Genomic DNA, 13,580 nt, shown 5'->3' on the forward strand with positions numbered 1-13,580 from the left:
AGTGTCTTGACTTTTAGTTCATGTTCTCGTAAATATGCAAACTACATTCATGTAATGATAATATACCTATGCTAATACGACTTATACATAGTTTTCCCTATAATAAATATCATTAGGTTTCAAAATTTCAGGCTCAAAAACATTTCTTAATTGTATAAATTTAATACAATTTTGATTTTCATGCCCAATGCTTCTTCGACCCTATAACCTATGAAGTAGTGAGAAGGGTTGAGCGGTGGAAAGCCAGCAAGAAATTACTTGTATTAAATAGTCAGAAGGGGTGAGCATTGGTAAGTTATTAAGAAACCACTTATTCCAATAGTTATTAATTTCCTTCTACCAAAATTATTATTATTATTATGGTCAGTAATATTTTACCAACGGACCAATTCAATTCAAACTCTGCAATTGGCAAAATAGCCTTACAAGAGTGTACTAATATATTATAAATAAATCTCAACGATAGTCTGGATTGAAATATTCACAAAGTATTAAATGGTCTAGGACTATTCAACAATTTCTCTATTGCAATTTTTTTTTACTCAACCATCAACTCATATTCTCTTTTATTTAGGGTGCCATAAGTTTATTGGAAGGAAAAAATAGGAATAAAATAATTAACGGATTTTTATTTTTTTTTAATTTAGCATGGGAAGGAATTTTTCTAACATAAAGTTTTGTGATTTTTTTTTTTTTTTTTTAATCATTGTTATTTATATTATTCAATATGTCTACTCAAAGTATGAATTGGGATTTGGGATATGAAAATTTTAAAAAGATAACGAGAATAGATAAACTAATTCAACATAAAAAAAAAAGAAGCTCTTGATAAAAAAAATAAAAATAAAAAAAAAGAGAGTTCAAAATTCAACAAATAAACAAACAAGTCATCTAAAAAAAACCTAAAAGAATATACAACAGTAAAAGAAAAATACTGTATATTAGTGACTTGATAAAAGAAAAAGATATTAGTGACAAGGTGGTCATTTAATATAAAAGGTGAAAAAAAAAAAAAAAAGAAGCACTATGCTATATAAAAAATCTTATTTATCACTTATCAAACAATGTTATACCTCCTAATATATGTTGTTGACAGTTAATTTTGACCAAATTATTTTATAAACCCCAAATGGAGAGAGATGTGTTTTTATTTATTTATGATAGGTGGGACATTATTGCCAATAAAATAGCAGTTTAAATTTAACAATTAAAGAAAATATCTCAAAATTCCAACAAAAAACCGGAGAGTTTTTAGATAAATAAGCTTCAAAGGGGGATTTTTTTTTTTTTTTTTGCTTGTTCTAATAGATTGTATTTCTGGGCTTTAATTTTGGGCCTATGAGGATAGAGTTTACATACAATAAAGGGTTAAAAAGGAAAAGACTGGGAAAGGGGCCCAAGACAATAAGATCCAATTCTCCACCCCCTTCTATATTCTCGGTTTGCTCCCTGTGAGAAGAAAGAAAAGAAAGTGGGGGACGAAGAGTAGAGAAGCAACACAGTCGGAGGGTTTCGTGACTGGTAAGTCACCTTCGTCTTCTCATTCTCTTTTGATTTTTAAATTTCAGTGGGGAAATTCATGCTATTCTTCTGTACCGTGCTAGGGTTTTCAGAATAATTGGTTGTCAGAGTATGTTGCTCTCCTGCTTTGATTTTTGCAAATAATTTGCCCTTTTAATGTTTTATTTTGTTTATTATTATTATTTTTTTTCAATTTTGATGATAAAATTGTTTTTCCTATCATTTCTCATTAATTTGTATAAATGTTTCTTTCAGATTGCCACCAAGATGTATCAATTTTTTAAAGAAAGTAATTCTCTCTCCACCTTACCTTCCCTTTCTTAATTTATTGGGTTTCAGTTTTTACTAATGCAAATAATTTTGTCTTCCCACATCAGCACTATATCCAGCTATTGGTGGTTATCTTTTTTTCGGTGGCACCATTGTACTCTTTATGGGGTATGTTACACTCTGCTCTTCGGCTCTCAATTAACTAGTTTAGTTTTTATTTATTTGTCTACTTATTTATTTTTTGAAAAAAAAAAAAAAAAAAAGGTCTGGTTGGCATTTTATATTTTGGTCTCCACTTTTTTATTATATTTTATGACTTTTTGGTTGTTGCAATCCTATAGTGGCACTGTTTTTCTTTGTTTCTACCTTGTTTAATTTTATTAATGGTTGAAGCCTGAAATAGTGAGCCATCTTTCTTTCTTGATGTTTCATTGTGATTGGCATTGCTTTTATGCAACATCAAAGCATTTTTTAAAATTTTTTTCCCCTCTTTCACTTTAATAAATTGGATTTAATCTTTTACTCCTTGAGTGATGTATATACGATAGATTTGGATTTCTTTTGGTTTCCACTTTTATCATCTAAAGGTGTCGATGATATTGTTGCAACATTAGCATTTTTCTGTTCTATTGAGAGACGTTTAGTTATTTTTGGTTTCCACTTGTATTTTTTTTTTTTCCGGCTTTGTTGACAGCTTGTAGTAATACTTTTTACTGGTATAATGTTCATATGGCTATATTTAAGAGTTGCATTGGAACAATTGTAGTATGTGGCATAATGTGTCTTACATCTTAATTTGTTTTAATTATAGGGGTACTAAAGTTGTGGACAGGGTCGAACGGTTTGTCTACTTCCCTTGAAACATATATATATATATATATATATATATATATATATACACCCTTTATCTATTGGTCTCACCTTGTACCAAGTGGATAGTTGTAGATGAAACAATTTCTTAATTTAATATTCATTCTCTTGGCTAGTGTGCTCGTTTGCAATCTGCATCTCATTATAATGTTTTGAATATATTTTATGATAGACCATTAAACTCATTATAAAATTTTGAATTTATTTTTATGATTGACAGTTAAACTTTTTCCTTCCACTGTTGTTTATGTATTCCTATGTGGCAGCCAACATGTGATGTCATTTTGTATCACATCACGTGGCCTTAGCACAAGGATCCACCTGTCAACTCGTGCTTCTTCCTCCAAAAATACAATTCCCCTTTCCCACTTGACATATGGATGTATATTCATAAAAGACTTGGTCCACTTAAATTTGGATGTGTGCTCTTCATAATGCTCTATGTATTTTACTATTTGTAAAAGATTTGGTGCTTGCATTCTGTTCTGCAAACACCATTCGTTAGCACCTTATAATAACATTACATTACACAAGGAAATGGGACAAAACTTGGTCATCTTTTCCGAATCTTTGATCTTTGGAATCATCACAATATTTGGGTTCCGCTCCCCTTCTGAGCGTTTTTTATAAAATATTTATTTATCAAAAAAAAAAAAAAAAACTTCTCAATAGGGGACCAGAGTGCAAAAATAATGAAAGCCCACCACTAAGTCCTTAACATTATCCCAATTTGACTGAAATAGTGGAGTAAAACTCTCAGGTCTCGGAGCCTTAAAGGGGCCCATTTCACTATTTGGGAATTTAGTTTGTTTCTATAAACACTCCCATAAAAACTCTGAATTCATCTCTTCGGTAACCTTACATTGTACCATATCCCAAAAACAGGAATAATGAGAGGCCGTAGATGAAGAAAAAAGCTGTGAAAAATTAGTTTCGGCCCCATACCTCACCTAGTCTTTAGTCTCCACACAATTACCTGATGAGTCTTCAATACCTGAATTTGCATTCTTTTTCTTCCGAATCATCGCTTTCCAGTGAATGTACATGGCAGTGTTGTGACTATGCCTCAACGAAGCAATGCAGGATTTCTGCTTCCATACATTTATTTCGCTCTTCACGTCTAGGCAATCTCTCGTTCTATTCTTATGTATATATATGTCTATCAAACCAATCTTCACACAAATTCAGCTTTGACAATTGATCTTGCAGCATTGTAATTCTAGCCAGTGAATTCTGGAACTTGCTTTTACTCCAGGTGCACAATCTTGCCTTGTAGGATTACAACCAAAAGTAAATATGGAATTCAAGGATTTACCTAATCAGTCATTAGAGGCATCAGAATCAGAATCAATCTGCATCATCCCCTCCCAAATGGGAGAATCGGACTGGTGAGCGGTACTTTTGGGAAAATTCCTAACATGACTGAACCATTGTACAAGTCCTCCCAAACCTGTTTAACAAGTGGATTGAATCCCTTCCATTTCAACCATCTCATGCCAAATGAAATTGTCTTTTAATCCTAGACAAAGACTCATTCAAATCAAACAGTAGAACTCTGATCCAATCCTGCAACTGAAAGGTGATGTAATGCATTGTTAGCAATAGCTCAGGATCACTCAAAAGTACACAAGCCTCTCTCTAATCTCACCATTATTGTATTCCCGTCACCTTTGTTATTGCACCAGGTAAAAAAGGAGCCTGGAACCCAAAACTAGCAACCTGCGGCTAGAGATCAAAATTTTGAAGCTCCTAAATTATACAGCTATTCAAAGTATTTTGCTTATTTTCACCTACCACCCCCAACCCCCTCTTGTGCATGTGTGAAAGCAAATCAAATTTATTGATAAAGAAGATCAGTATAGTCCTGGTTCAAATCATCCATTAACTACCGTGGCCATACATCACTCTCTACCTCTCTATGTTTACATTGTAAAGCTCGTCTACTTAACTTATCAACAGCTATTCTGAAAGTATGCTCATGAACAGCTCGGGTTTGGCTCATCATGTCAGAAGCTCGGCTAGCTTGTTAGTTAAGTAAATGAAGCAAGCTTGAACACAATTTTCAAGCTCATTTAATGTCAAACAGAGCCCAAAAAATGCTGAGCTTGGCTCTTTAAGCTCGTGAACTAGATGGTATAAGGCCAATACAGATCCAGTCCATATTTGAAGCACATTATATTGTGTACTTGTGTGATCAAATATAATGTAAGCACAGCCCATGAACATATACCATTGAGCTGTTCAACTATATTCTCTGATTTAGACAAAATATCATTGAGTTGAATCCATATATGCGCCCAAGAAATATGCCGCTCGTTCCCAAAACCAATTTTAAAAGAGCTTGTTTCCATACCAGCCTTGCAACAGGACAGAAACAAAGCATGTGAGCAATAGATTGTTCAGCCTCACCACACCTCTTACACACTACATGTTCCACCATTCTCCTCACTTTGAGGTTAACAAGAACAGGCAACCCCTAATGGCAGCATTGCAAGAGGAAAAAGTGAACCTTCCTTGGCACCTTATTTTTCCAGATTCCTTTCTACCATGATGACAACTCCTGTTGATGACTACTGCCAGCACCTCTTGCACTTAGGTCATGCCTTTTGCGTTAATTGCATAGGTGTCTTTTAAACACTTTTAATAGTGAACATTCCATCTGATGTAAGTTCCCAATGCTTAAATGTGAGCCACAATATTTTCCAAAAGGTAGGTGGAGGATTAAATCAGCATCTCTTCTATCGAAAGAACTAGTGACCAGCTCTTTTCTCCATTTTTTAGTTGAATGATCAATCAAATCTGCAACATTCTGAATTTCACTCCCGTTATATCAGGACTGCAAAATGAGAAGGTTATTTGCCCTTTGTTGACAACTTGATTTAGTAGAAGTGCAAGACCTTTGATGCACTATAAAAAGAGCCAAGGAGACGATAGTGTTGGAAATTGTGTCTCAAATTTCTATTCTAATTAGGTTTGTATTTATGGAGTTACCAACACGGTGTTTGTAACTCTATAAATAGATACCTAGGTTTTGGGTTGAGATGTATGAGATTAAGAGAGATGTAGTCTCATGAGAGAATTAATGGGTAGAGGTAGTCTATGGGTTGGTAGAGTTGGAAAAACACGGTAGCACTGGTAGTGAGGAGATAGGCTTGTGGAGTGGAATGTGTTGAAAAGCCATGTACGCGGGAGTGCTCTTATTAATGGGTTTTATTGTAAATATATTGGGGATTTTGTGGATAGATTTTCCTTTTTGTGTTTAAAGTTTCCTTTTTGTGTTTTTTTGGCTTTTGTATACGGTATGCTTTCTCCCCGCACGAGTGCTCTTATTAAAAAATAGTAATAATTCATATTGTGATGACTCCCTATTAAAATTGGTTTGAGAGTTTTGATGGAAAGCAAGAGAGCGAGTGTAGAAGTCCGCGAAATTTATTCAGCTAATACTTGAGTTGGGAAATTGATATTATACCTTTGACTTAACCATAAACCTTGATTAACTCATTTTTTCTCCTTGGAAAGCCTTATCCTCCTGCTTTATCGAATTGAGATGAAAAATTGAATCTTATGCCTCTAAACTTGGTCACAGAGCACTAACTTCTTTAATTGATCCATATGTAAGGTGTGGTGCGTTCTACTTCTTTTGCCACAAGGTATCACCCTTCAAGTAGGCCTATAGTCCTAGATGAGATGCAACTAATTCCACTTGGGCACATGGTTCATGAAGTTCATTCAATGTTATATCGATTAAATTACGTTGGTGTCCATTTTTTAAAAGCTTGTGAACCATAAGGATTTGGATATTACCCGAGTTTAATTTCATAGTAAGTTGGATTTCCATCTTTTTGTAAACTTTTCGTGCTCTAAGTCACATAAAGTGGGAGCGAGAGTGTGAGAACGTTAAAGTCTAAATTTTTTGAGAGCAGGTCTTAAGGCGTCTGTACATATAGTAATATACACTTATTCTACTTAATACGTTAACATTTCTATTCATTAAATATTATTTTGTATTTCCTTTTCTAATATTAAGACTATTTAAAAACAATCAGGTATTTATCAAGTAAATGTATGAAGTAGTTATTTAGTTTTATTTCTTATATATATTAGAAACAAAATTATGGCATACTGGCAAGCATCCTTGTCTCCTTTAAATAGGTCATGAGTTCGATTCTTCTGCCACACCCATTCAATTGTTGAGGTTTTTTATTATTATTATTATATGAACACATTAGTGCACACAAGAGCTGGATTGGAAATTAGAATCCCCACTCTCAAAAATTCAAGTTTGCGAATTTAAGGTGAATCCGCTCCCAAGTCGCCGATTCATGTTGTGCAACAATTGCCTTCACTGACGAGGATCTTCAGTTGGGGTTAAAGCCGCATAATCATCCTCTCTTCATTTCTGGTTACATAAGAGAACAAAAATTTACTCGAATTCTTATTGATGGTGGATTAGCAATGAACCTCATGCCAAAATTGACGATGAAAAATCTCGGCATCACAGTCGACAAGTTAGCTCGTAGTTGTCTCATTATTCAAGATTTTAACCAAGGAGGATAGAGAGCCATTGGTATGATTCGTGTGAACTTAACTATTGGCGAGCTCCATGCTGAAACTTTATTCCATGTAAATTGATGCAAGGACTTCTTACAACTTCTTGTTGGGAAGTCCTTGGATTCATGTTAATGGCGTCATTCCATCAACTCTTCATCAATGTTTCAAGTTCTACAAAAACAGTGTGCAAACAGTGGTGGCAGACCATAAACCGTGTACAGAAGCAGAAACTCACTTTGTAGATGCCAAGTTTTATATCGAGCCCGATACACCTTTGGAGGTGCCCATCCCATACCATCCATCTACACAAGAAGTTGAATCAACAAAAACAAAAGAAGCATTGTGTGACCCGTTAGATGTTCCAGTGACGGATACTACAAAGGTAGCTAAAACGCAAGAGGTCTCGATAAAAGTACATCAGACGACACATATTTTAAAGTATGTTCCAAAATTTTGATGACAAGAAGGGCAGTCACCTGTCATCGAGATACTTGAAACCAAGGAAGTTAAATTAAAGATGTCACGAACCAAAGAAAAAGAAGATCTACAAAAGTTGCAAGGAGAGTTAACTCTTCCTCTCACGAAGATTCAAAAGTCTTCGTTTGCCAAGTCTTCATTGAAAGGGTTCGTCCGACCTTCTCAATTTCCAGTTGAACATAGATCACTTTCAAAACAAAAAACTGAATAAGGGTTCGATCCTAAAGCATACAAGCTCTTTGCTGAGTCTGGGTATGATTTTACAAATCCTACAAGCCTTGGAAAACTCATCCATGAAGTCACTGGTGAGAAAGTGCACGGCCTTAAGTGAGACACAAAAGAAGTTGAAGGAACAAGGGCATAAGATCAATCCACCCAAGTCTGGTCCTGGTTTTGCAGCATCTGAGCCACTTCAAATTCAAATTACAAGAAAGGATAAAAAGTCGAACACTTTGTGCATTGGTATTGAAGAGGTTAAGGATGGCCAAGGCCAACAGTCCATTCGTCAAAAGTCAGTCTTCGACCATATAGGAGCTCCATCTCCTCAAACGTTTGTGTTTGACAAGTTATCAAGCCAAAGATTAAATGTCTCAAGTTCTCATACCAACAGCTTGCCTCGTATCTCTGTTTTTGACAAAATAAGCTTTTCATGACCAAGGAAAAAAATCTTTGCAACCTCAGCCTTAGAAGAACATCTTTTCTCGAATTGGAACTATCAATGACATATTGCTGAGAAGTAGCAAGAGTGGAAAATCAGAAGAAGCTAACATTAATATGGTGAACAATAGTAAAGCTCGGAGCTTGGTGCCCTCGCGAATGAAACGTAAAATAAAGGTGGATGTCACTAATGACGTTACACTAAAAGCTCGAAGGCGAACCATTGTGTTCACTAATTAATCAGAAGAAGCTAACAAAACATAAGATACTGACGAAGCATCTTGTGTTACTTCATACCACATCACTGCTGAAGAAGAATCTGACTCTAAACAACCAGACGACATTGAGAAAGCTCCACCAACACTAGAAGACAGCGGGAAAACTACCGTTGATTAACTCAAAGAAATTAATTTGGGAACTGAGGATTAACCCAAACTAGTATTCGTTAGTGCATTCCTGAGCCCCTCAGAAGAAAATAATTACTTTCAGTTGTTATCTGAATACAAATGTCTTCGCTTGGACATATAAAGAAATGTCTGTCTTGATCCAAAAACTTACAGTGCACAATCTTAATGTCAAACATGGGACACGTCCAATTAAACAGTCTTAACGTTTCTTCCGTCAAGAGATTGTTATGAGGATAGAGGAGGAACTTAACAAATTAATTGAAGTAGGATTTATCCGAGAGGTCAAATATCCGATATGGATTTCGAGCATTGCTCCAGTGAAGAAGAAAAATGGACAGATACGAGTTTGTGTGGACTTTCGTGATTTGAACAAAGCATGCCTAAAAGACGATTTACCCTCTTCCCATCCCTGAGCTCACTGTAGATGCGACCACGGGGCATGAAGCCCTCTCTTTCATGGATTGTTATTCTGGGTACAATCAAATAAGGATGATTCCAAAGAATGAGAAGCAAACCGCCTTTTGCACTTTAAAAGGCATATATTGCTAAAAAGTCATGCCTTTCAGACTCAAGAATGCGGGAGCAACATACCAACGTGCCATGCAAAGGATATTCGATGATATACTCCACAAGATTGTTCATTGCTATGTTGATGATTTGGTGGTTAAAACGAAAAAACGAAGAAATCATTTACAAGGTCTGTGTACAGTTTTTAATCATCTTAGAAAATATCAACTCAAGATGAATCCCCTCAAGTATGCATTTGGTGTCACTTCAGGAAAATTCCTAGGGTATGTGTTCGCCATCATGGTATTAAGTTTGATCCGTCTAAATTCGAGGCCATTCAGAAAATGCCACCACCAAAGAATTTACGGGAGCTTTGAAGTTTACAAGGTCAACTTACTTTCATTCGTTGGATCATCTCAAATTTAGCTGGGCATTGTCAACCTTTTAACTGACTCATAAAGAAGGATGCTCCACTTATGTGGGACCAAGCCTGTCAAAATGCTATTGATAGTATCAAGGAGTACCTTCTCAATCCTCTAAGATTCGGAGCACCTGTACCTAGAAAACCAAACCACTAATACTTTACATTGCTCAGAATAATGAAGAATGTAAAGAGAAGGCCTTGTATTACTTAAGTTGCAGGCTCACCCCAGTAGAACAAAAGTATCCTCCAATTGAAAAGACATACCTCACGCTTATCTTCGCCTCTAAGAAATTAAGGTATTATTTTTTGGCACATACGATACATCTCATCATTGCAAGAGTTGATCCTCTTAAATATGTCATGTCTAAACCAGTCCTTTCTGGATGCTTAGTAAGGTGGTCAATTTTATTTAATGAGTTTGAAATTGCTTATGTGTCACGAAAAGCAGTGAAAGGACAAGTCCTAGCAGATTTCTTAGCTGACCATCTTATTCCAGCCGATTGGGAAATTTTTGAAGATTTTCCTAATGAAGAAGCCTTTCTTGTTGACATTCTCCCTCCATGGATGATGTTTTTCGATGGGGTGGTACCCTCAGATGGGCTGGAGTTGGTGTAGTTTTTGTCTCTCCAAAAAGACAAGTTTTTCTATATACTTTTGCACTCGCTAAAAAATGCTCAAATAGTGTAGCTGTATATCAAGCCTTGATCATCATTGGTGAATGAAATGAAGATCATGGATCTTGAGATATATGGAGACTCTAAATTGGTGATCAACCAACTTCTTAAGGAGTATGAGGTTAAGAATGATGATCTAGTGTCGTATTATCATTATGCCTCTCACTTGTTGGAATGGTTTGATAGCGCCATGCTAGAACATATTCTGAGGAAAGAAAATTGGATAGCTAATGCTTTGGCAAATCTAGCTACGACGTTGGCTTTTACTGATGAGGACCTGGTTAATGTCCCTGTATGCCAACGATGGGTCTTGCCACAAGTCCTTGAAGATAAGTTCAAAGAAAGTAATCTAGTTTCCGTCAAAGCTATTGAAGAAAAGGATTGGAGGCGTCCTATCATTGATTATGTGGAACATAGAAAGCTTCCTGAAGACCTACGCCACAAGACTGAGATACGGAGACGAGCATCGCGTTTCATCTAGTGCAACGATACGTTGTATAAGTGTTTGTTTGAAGGCCTTTTCCTTCGCTGTCTTGGAGATGACGAAGCAATCCACGCAATTAAGGAGGCACATTATGGGATTTGTGGAGCCCATCAATCTTGTCCAAAGCTTCACTTTTGCGTCAAGAGAATGGGTTATTATTGGCCTACCATGGTCAAGGACTGCATAGAGTATGCAAAGAGGTGTAAAACTTGTCAATTCCATGCTAATTTCATATACCAACTGCCGAAGCTGTTGCACCCTACGGTGACGTCGTGGCCATTCGAAGCATATGGATTATATATATTTGGTCCTCTACGCAAGTCTTCTAAAGGTCACTTGTACTTCTTGGAAGCTACTAATTATTTTTCTAAATGGGCGGAAGCTGCATTGCAAACAAGTGAAAAAAGCGATAGTTGTTGATTTTATCAAGTCTAACCTTAATTATCGTTATGGTGTCCCTCGGTACATCATCATTGATAATGGAAAGAATTTCAAAAATAGTTAGGTGACCGAGCTTTGTGAGAAGTTTGGCTTCAAGCAACATAAATTCTCCATATATGACGCCCTTACCAATAGTCTTGCGGAAGCATTCAATAAAACTCTTTGCGAGCTGTTTAAGAAAGTAGTCAACAAGAAAAAGAAAGATTGGCATGAGCAAATGGGAGAAGCATTGTGGGCATATTTCACTACACATCTCACACCTACTCAAGCAACTCCGCATTCTCTTGTTTATAGTGTAGAAGTTGTTCTTCCATTAGAACAACAAATTCACTCGTTAAAGATTGCCATACAAGGTCTCATGAGTGAAGAGAATGCCAAGTTACGTCTTCAAGGATTGCTTCGTCATCTCCAAGACAGTGAAGGAAAAGGCCTTCAAATGAACACTTATATAACATATCATTGTAGTAGATGAAACGAGGTGTTCATCTCTGTATCTCAGTCTTGTAGCGTAGGTCCTCATGAAACTTTCCATATTCTAGATAATTGATGATAGGCGCCTTGAGTCCTATTCTTCAATAGCCATGATGGAAACTAGATTACTTTATTTGAACTTATCTTCTAAGACTTGTCGCAAGACCCATCGTTGGCATACATGAACATTAACCAGGTCCTCATCAGTTAAAGCCAACATCGTAGCTAAATTTGCCAAAGCATTAGCTATCTGATTTTCTTTCCTCGGAATATGTTCTAGCATGACACTATCAAACCATTCCAACAAGTGAGAGGCATAATGATGGTACGGCACTAGATCATCCTTCTTAACCTCATACTTCTTAAGAAGTTGGTTGATCACCAATTTAGTGTCTCTATATATCTCGAGATCCATGATCTTCATTTCGTTCGCCATTTGAAGATTGATGATCAAGGCTTGATATTTAACTACATTATTTGAGCATTTTTCAGCGAGAGCAAAAGCATATGGAATAACTTATCTTTTTAGAGAGACAAAAACTACACCAGCTCCGGCCCGTTTGAGCGTGCCGCCCCATCGAAAAACATCATTCATGTAGGGAGAATGTCAACAAGAAAGACTTTTTCATCAGGAAAATTTTTAGAAATTTCCCAATTGGCTGGAATAGGATGGTCAGCTAAGAAATCTGTTAGGACTTGTCATTTCACTGCTTTTCATGACACACAAGCAATTTCAAGCTCGTTGAATAAAATTTACCACCTTGTCAAGCGTCAAGAAAGGACTGGTTTAAACATGACAAATTTGAGATGATCAGCTCTTGCAATGATGAGATGTATCGTATGTGCCAAGAAATAATGCCTCAATTTCTTAGAGGCGATGACAAACGCGAGACATGTCTTTTCAATTGGAGGATACTTTTGTTCTGTTGGGGTGAGCCTGCGACTTAAGTAATATAAGGCCTTCTTTATATGTTCTTCATCATTCTGAACAAGGAGGGAACCAATCGATTCTTCTGCGCAGCAATGTAAAGTATTAGTGGTTTTTCGGGTACAGGTGCTCCCAACACTGGAGGATTGAGAAGGTACTTGATACTATTAAAAGCATTTTGACAGGCTTGGTCCCACATAAATGGAGCGTCCTTCTTCATGAGTCGATTAAAAGGTTAACAACAACCAACCAAATTTGAGATGAACCGACGAATGAACGCAAGTTGACCTTGTAAACTTCGAAACTCCCATAAATTCTTGGGTTGCGGCATCTTGTAAATGGCCTCGAATTTAGACAGATCAATCTCAATACCACGACGACAAACCACATACCCTAGGAATTTTCCTAAAGTGACACCAAATGCACACTTGAGGGGATTCATCTTGAGTTGATATTTTCTAAGGCGATTAAAAAGTGTACGCATATCTTGTAAATGATTTCTTCGCTTTTTCCTCTTAATCATCAGCATAGCATTCAACAATCTTGTAGAGTATATCGTCAAAGATCCTTTGCAAGGCAAAATATGGAGAATAGCACCTAATAGATTGTGTAAACCTTCTATGGGGTTGTGTGTAAATGATTACTTGCAAATACAGCATAAGGTTGACAGTTTTTTTTTTTTTTTTTTTTTGATAAGTAACATAAGGTTGACAGTTAGCTGCGAGAATACTAATAGTATATCTTTCATTTGGCTTGATTTTTATTTTTATTTTTTTTTTTTGCAATTATAGATATGAATGCTAGAAGCTTAATGTTCACTCCTTATGTAAAACTAGGACTATGAATGAGAATGCTAACAGTAACAGCTTAAGGTTGACAGTCTGCGACTTTGCGTGAG

At 36.2% G+C, this 13,580-nt stretch overlaps 1 long non-coding RNA gene across 1 annotated transcript in view; it reads left to right on the plus strand.

Annotated features, from left to right (window-relative positions):
- The first annotated feature begins 1,422 nt into the window (after positions 1-1,422).
- Positions 1,423-13,580, plus strand: part of LOC132303519 (uncharacterized) — a 28,315-nt gene continuing 16,157 nt past the window's right edge. Inside the window, exons 1-3 of the long non-coding RNA XR_009481262.1 lie at positions 1,423-1,521; positions 1,777-1,810; positions 1,899-1,959. This is a non-coding gene — a long non-coding RNA (uncharacterized LOC132303519). The remainder of the gene's footprint in view (positions 1,522-1,776; positions 1,811-1,898; positions 1,960-13,580) is intronic.

Source organism: Cornus florida, unplaced genomic scaffold (assembly GCF_030987335.1).
Source record: "Cornus florida cultivar Cherokee Brave unplaced genomic scaffold, ASM3098733v1 CherokeeBrave_3.0.0_Hap2_Chr04, whole genome shotgun sequence".
Lineage (NCBI taxonomy): Eukaryota > Viridiplantae > Streptophyta > Magnoliopsida > Cornales > Cornaceae > Cornus > Cornus florida.